Genomic DNA, 7422 nt, shown 5'->3' with positions numbered 1-7422 from the left:
CTTGTGACCGGAAAAACAAGGAGGACTCCACGGCCCGCTCACTCTTCACCTCTTTGCAGCCTTGATAATGCCTGAGGTCGAAGGCTCTTGAGGACGTGTATTTTTCTTGCCTTCTGTTTATGTAGATCTTAATTCCGGACAAATAGCAACGCTTCCTTCTTGCTCTTACGTTCACAGACGAGGGACTGAGAAACGCAGCTTTCGTGTAGAAGCCTCTGCCCAGAGCTCTACAGAGCCCCTGCCAGGTGGAGTATGCAAAACCGGGGCTAGAAGGACAAATAGTCTGATCCTGGTATAAGGAAGATCCTGTGTGTGCATTTTTTTTTAAAAAAGTTTCTATCCCTCATTGTTGCACCGGAAAAACCTGAGTGCGCATTGTGGTTCTGATAAAATAGTACAGCACGTGCTTTGCATGCAAAACATCATGACTTCGACTCCTGGAAAAAAATTCCTGGAAACCCTGTAGACCAGAGTAGACAACATTTTGAGGCCCGCATTTGGCAATTTCAGCAACTCTTTGGGGCACCACTACAAAATGGCTGCCCACAGGACTGAGGTGGGATCTGAGCCCCGAGATGCAAAGCAAGTCCTTTGAACCCACAATTTCCAGTGGCGTTTCACAAAAGGCAAACTCTTTTCTTCTCCTGCCTCCCATCTGCCAGCAAAGACATTTCCCATCTATTTTTCTCTCTCCTGGTGGCCTCCAGATGTTTTGGACTACAACTCCCAGAATTCTTAACCATTGGCTGTGTTGGCTGAGGCTTATGGGACTTGAAGTCTGGAACATCTGGAAGACTCAAAAGCAGAGCAAGTCCACAGCAAAGCTCATCCTACACTTGCTAACTTGGCAAGGGTCAAGTTCAGAGAACTTCCTCCTAAGTCACTTCCTGCAGGAGAAGTTGAGCCAACAGAGGAAGCTGCCTTATACGGGGTCAGGCCATTGGTCCATCAAGCCCAATATTGTTGAGGCTGACTGGGCAGCGGCTTTCCAGGTTTAGGGAAGGATTTTTTCCAGCCCTACCTGCTGGAGATGCCACGGGTTGAACCCGGGACCTTCTGCATACAAAACATGAACTATTACCACTGAGCCAAGGCCCTGACCTCATGAGATTTTGGTTTGTTGGTTGCATCTCAGCATGACGTGCGATCCGCAGAGCCATCCGGCCAACCATTTGCATTCCGGCCAACCAGTCATATGGGCATCTCACGTCATTGGGGAGACCCGCAGAGAAAGAGAAGTTGAAGCTTTACTGCAAGCTGTCGATGGCAGACGGAAACAGCAATCGGATCACCTTATGGTTGTGTGATAGAAGCTGGTGTTTCCACCTGCTTACAGAGAGAACAAACCAATTTGCTCCCTGTGCCCATTTTGCGTAGATCCATTCATCGGGAGATTGACCTGCAAGGAGCAAAACTGTGGCTGAACTTAAACTGCAACCACAGCCCTCCTTTAGCCTGGATTAAAAACCACTAGCTAGTAACTCTTGATAGGGGAAGAGAACAAGGAGACCAGAAATACCACGCATGTCAAACCCCATCTTTCCTTCTTTTCTTTTTATTGTTCTCTGTACGTATCCAATCCATTCCCCTCATGTCGTGAAGGTCCTCTTCCTCCCCTTTCCAACTATTCTGGCCTTGTATGATTATAAACAGATTTGCACAATGCAGGGAAGGGGTTGGGCACGGGAGGGAAAGCGCAGCATAATGGTGACTTGGCAAACAGAGACACGGCTTGGCAGCTCACGGTGCCGCGGTAATTAGTTGCAGGGAGCCATTTCCTTTTGAGAGGCTGGCTCCGAACTGAAAGGCCCCCGGGAAGAGGGGGGGAAGGAAGTTTGTGTGCTCGGAGTAGGAAGCTTTGTTTGCCCGCCGTACGAGATCGGCCGCTGTGACCGTTTCACACTTACAAAAATTGGAGTGGAATGTTCCGACGGCTGCGGTGCAGCACTCTGGGCGTTTGTCGCCCCGGATGGAAATCAAGGCACCGCGTCATTGATGCGAGGTTGCGCATTTAAGAACATCAGAAGAGCCCTGCTGGGTCAGACCAAGGGACCACCTAGTCCAGCACTCTGTTCACCCAGTGGCCAACCAGCCGTCGGCCAGGGATGAACAAGCAGGACATGTTGCAACAGCACCCTCCCGCCCATGTTCCCCAGCAACTTGTGCACACAGGCGTACTGCCTCGAATACTGGAGATAGCACACAACCATCAGGGCTAGTAGCCATGGATAGCCTTCACCTCCAGGAATTAATCCAACCCCCTCTTAAAGCCATCCAGATTGGTGGCCATCACTTCATCCTGCGGTAGAGAGTTTCATAACTTAACTATTCGCTGTATGAAGAAGTCCTTCCTTTTATTTGTCCTGAATCTCCCACCAATCAGCTTCATGGGATGACCCCGGGTTCTAGTATTTTGAGAGAGGGAGAAAAATCTCTCCCTATCCACATTCTCCACGTCATGCATCATTTTGTACACCTCTATCCTGTCTCCCCTTAGCCTCCTTTTTTCCCAGGCTAAACAATCCCAGTTGATGTAACCTTCCCTCATAGGGGAGATGCTCCAGCCCCTTAATCATTTCAGCTGCCCTTTTCTGCACTTTTTCCAGCTCTATAATATCCTTTTTTAGGTGTGGTGACCAGAACTCTACGCAGTATTCTAAGTGTGGTCGCACCACACGTTTGGAGAGCAATTGGCCTGTATGGGTGTGCTACCTTGGAATTCATGTGTCTGGTTGCTGCCTGGAGCCAATGATTTGACTGCATATCCAGTACACCATGGGGGTTGAACCTCCAGATCTCACCACCCTGGGGTCCCAGTCCACCTTGGATAGCTCCTTGAGAGCTCTGACTGGTTCGGACCGAAACCCGGAGCGAATTCATTGCCTCCGCTGCCTCCACGGTTCCCCAAATGCCCGTACCTCCTTCCGCTGGCAGGGTTGAGGAGTAAGCCAGAAGTCAGAACCAAGGCTACAGGAGCACATTGGAGCCCAGGAAAACTTTGTTACTTGAGCAAGTCTCAACTGGAATGGAAAGCCCTTTCTTGACCAGGAGGAGCCTGAGCAGAAAGTGCCTGAGGGTACATTAGGACCAAAAAGGACAATACTTTAAATGCCCATCTAGCAGCTACATATTCCCCCCCTTTATTTTTACTCTAGAGTAGGCACACCACCCCCGATCTGGATCAGGGCCCTAGCATAACAGGGCTTTTAAGATTTCCATCAGGGGCCTTGCACCTACGGTAGATTAAAATGTTTCTTTAAAAAAGACATACCTGGAAGACACAGACATAAAAGTAATTTCTGGCTTGCTCCTTCCCAAGAAGCTACCCCCTGCAGTTCAGAGGCTCACCACATGGGGCACTTCTACTCACATCCTAACAGCTGCAGGAATGACTCCGCCCATCTGGGCTGACCATTGGTTCTTCTCAGCAGGAAAGTCTATGACAGCTTCCTGTTCAGGCTGGAACTTTGCCCGGTCGATTGTAACCTTCCATGGTTTCGAGTATTGGTGTGTTCCCAGGCTCTCATCTTTTGGCATGTTTCACCTGCTCTGTCTCCCTGCCTTGACCCCTACTTCCTGCTGGGTCAGCAATGATCGTTGTAGACATGCCGTGAATAGGACGACAGTGCTTCCCTCTTGCTAGTCTGATTCTTTTGTGTGTGTGTGTCTGGGACCCACATTATATGGGACCCACATTAAATGGGACTTCCACATTATATTAGGGATAGTTGGGTTTTTTAAGGTCAAGTTTGTTCCATTCCATTTCCGCACAAACTTGTGATTTTTCTAACTGTATGACATTCGTATGTCTTTTTCACAATGAATGCGTTAATGTATGCTTTTGGAGGTTGCATGCATTTTTGGACATATGCACCCACTGCCTAAGGCCTATTTTTGCATACGTTTTTCAAATGTATGCATATTGTTGAATGTGTTTTTATTTTACGGAATACATCACAAGCTCAGAAATGGAGAGTTTCCAACTATAAATTGCGTTCGGGTCTCGGAGATACAAATTGGATAAATCCATTAAAAAAAAAAAAAACCTTGACAGAGTGAATTTCTCACACATCCCTACTTTATATAGGATGCTTGAGACTGAAACGTGGGGTGGGAGGCGTGTGCCTCTAATGAAAAATAGCAAAATCCGAGTAAGCTCTAGTCTTATAAAAATAGATTTAATGTCGACCTTTAGCAGAAGTCCTTAATGGTTCTTGATTTACTAGCAGATGTTGACGTTCCCCGCTCTCCTTCCCAAATGTTAACAATTACTGGCAAATTACAGAGTTTCTGATATCTGCGTGTTATATATTACAGTAAATATGTCTCTGCTTTGGAGCAAGTAAGCCAAAGGTTCCCATGTTCGATTTCGGAGCTCAAACGGAGTAATGTCCAGTGGTGACACATGCTGAGATCAAGTAATTTGGCACTTCCTTTAAAGTAAACAATGGAGTTCAAAGAATTCTTTAAGCAAAACTCCCAACCAAGTTGTGTAAGCAGCAGCTTTGGTCTTGGCACTGCAGAATGTAGAGAGGGCTGCATTGTTCTGCAGTCAAATAGGAGTAAAGTGATAAGTGGAATATGCTATTGGTGGCTGAAATGGCTGTTTGTGTTCGCCTACTAACAGGGACTGGCCGCATATCACGCCAGTCCTTCTACAACTTCATTGGCTGCCAGTCCAGGTCCGGGACGATTCAAAGTGCTGGTATTAACATTTAAAGCCCTAAAGGTTTGTGGCCAGGTTATTTGAAGGAACGCCTCCTCCCATATGTGCCTGCCCGGACCTTAAGATCATCCACAGGGGTCCTTCTCCATGAGCCCCTGTTGAGGGAAGTGAGGCAGGTGGCTACTAGGGGGAGGGCCTTCTCTGCTGTGGCACCCCGGCTGTGGAACGAGCTCCCCAGAGAGGTTTGCTTGGCACCTACATTGTTTTCTTTCCGTCACCAGCTGAAGACCTTTTTATTTTCTCAGTATTTTAACACCTAATTTAACTTAAATTTAAACGTTGCTGTTTTAATCTCATATTTTACCCTATATTAATTTTTGCTGTGTGGTTTTATTCTGGTTGTGCTTTTTATATTGTAGTTTGTATTTGTGTTTTAAATTTGTTGGTTGTTTTTATGCTCTTCATGGTTTTAATTTTTGTGAACCGCCCAGAGAGCTTCGGCTATTGGGCGGTATAGAAATGAAATGAAATAAATAAATAAATAAATAAATAAGGCAACAGTGAAAGGAAAATCTAGGTCTGTCACACACACACACACACACACACCAATGGTATATAAGGAACTGCTTCCTGCCCCAGCAGTTTCTAGAGCAGCCTTCCTCAACCTGGGGTGCTCCAGATGTGTTGGACTGCATCTCCCAGAATGCCCCAGCCAGCAGAGCTGGCTGGGGTATTCTGGGAGTTGTAGTCCAACACATCTGGAGCGCCCCAGGTTGAGGCTGTTCTAGAGGATATTTTAGTAGAAAGGATTCAAAATCCAATGCAGAAAAATGAGATAAAACACTCTTTTATCTCCATTAGGCAACAAGCCACTTTCACCAAAACAAAAAAATCATTTCCAGCGGATATTTGTGTTAGTGTATTGCAGCAAAAACAACCAAGGGTCCTGTGCCACCTTAAAGATCAACACATTTATTCTGGCATGAGCTTTCATGGACTATAATCCACTTTGTCAGATGCATTGAATATTATGGAGAGTTTCTGGCTTATATACAGTACACGTGGTGTTGCTGAAGGGCGAAGGATACAGTACATATGGTTGCGGGTGGAGGGGGGGAAATGGTAAATGACGAGATTTGAAAGAAATGAAATGCAGAAAGTACTGACAGTGATAATTACGTTATTAACAATGGCCATTCGCAGTGCCGTATTGCTGATGACACAAACATCTCATTTTAAGAGTTTGAATATAATGGAAATATATTCAATTATATTCAATTGAAATTTGAATATAATCCAAGCAGGTTAGGTCTGTGCTCTTAATTTCTTAGCTGAATATTTGATCTCCTGTCAAACACACTGGCCCAGCTTGTGTGATCATGGCGATCATGATCAGGGGTCTGGAAACAAAGCCCTACGAAGAGAGACTGAAAGAACTGGGTATGTTTAGCCTGGAGAAGAGAAGATTGAGGGGAGACATGATAGCACTCTTCAAATACTTAAAAGGTTGTCACACAGAGGAGGGCCAGGATCTCTTCTCGATCCTCCCAGAGTGCAGGACACGGAATAACGGGCTCAAGTTAAAGGAAGCCAGATTCCAGCTGGACATCAGGAAAAACCTCCTGACTGTTAGAGCAGTACGACAATGGAATCAGTTACCTAGGGAGGTGGTGGGCTCTCCCACACTAGAGGCCTTCAAGAGGCAGCTGGACAACCATCTGTCAGGGATGCTGTAGGGTGGATTCCTGCAGTGAACAGGGAGTTGGACTCGATGGCCTTGTAGGCCCCTTCCAACTCTGCTATTCTATAATTCTATGATTCTAAGGTGCCGTGTGGGTTTTCCTGTGTATCCCAGCGCGGCTTGCTGTGTCATCTCAACCCAAGCAGCATAGCTTGTTTGAGGTAGGCAGCAATCCTCAAATGGCTTGCTGCCCACCCCAAACCGACCAGGTTTGGGCAACACAAAAAGTTGCCCCGGTGTGGGTAATTAGGGGAGTCCATGCCCAGCGGTTGAAACAAGCCACGGTGCAAACCATGTCATTGAGTTGAACTCTGCTTTTCTATCTAAATGAGCAAACCCAGGGCAAGAATACCTTCGTTTTGAGAAACTGCTTTTTCCAGGTCAGGCTATTTTGTCCGTTTAGCCCAGAATTGTCAGCGACTTTTCAGAGTCTCAGGTAGAGATCCTCTCTTGACTATAAAATCTAGAGCTAGCATTGGAATGTAAGCGACTCAGCGGGAAATAGTTTTGTCATTGTTGCTGACTCATATCTCTGCACTTGTACGCAGCTTAGGTCATCTTTGTGGATGCTTCACCGTCAAGCTGTGAAAATGATCCTGAGCCTGAAAAATAAGAAACGGTCTTTCAGCATTTCTATCTTTGGACTTGGGTTTATAGCTAGGAAGAGTCGTTAACCTCTGTTTCTTGTCCCTCGCCCCGAGTCCCTGGGCATCACATTGGACGCTTGAGTTACTGACCTAAGCCAAAGTCTAGCCCTTTAGAAAGAACTGGTGGTGTGTGATGGCAGGGGAGAAATTATGCCTTTTCTCTCTTGAGCTCAGCGATGCTCGGCTTGTGTGCAACGCACCCAGGTGCTCGGATTGAGCAGAAATCCGAGAGGTGACCTGAGCTGAACTCGACAGGAGATCTCAGACTTTGCCCTTACCTTTCTTAAGGCCGATTCTCGCTTTGCGTTCTGTACTCAAGTACGGATACCTGAATACAAAATGCATGAGCCTCCCATGAAATGCTGCAC

Source organism: Elgaria multicarinata, chromosome 16, assembly GCF_023053635.1.
Source record: "Elgaria multicarinata webbii isolate HBS135686 ecotype San Diego chromosome 16, rElgMul1.1.pri, whole genome shotgun sequence".
Taxonomy (NCBI): Eukaryota; Metazoa; Chordata; class Lepidosauria; order Squamata; family Anguidae; genus Elgaria; species Elgaria multicarinata.
This window is presented reverse-complemented; position numbering follows the sequence as displayed.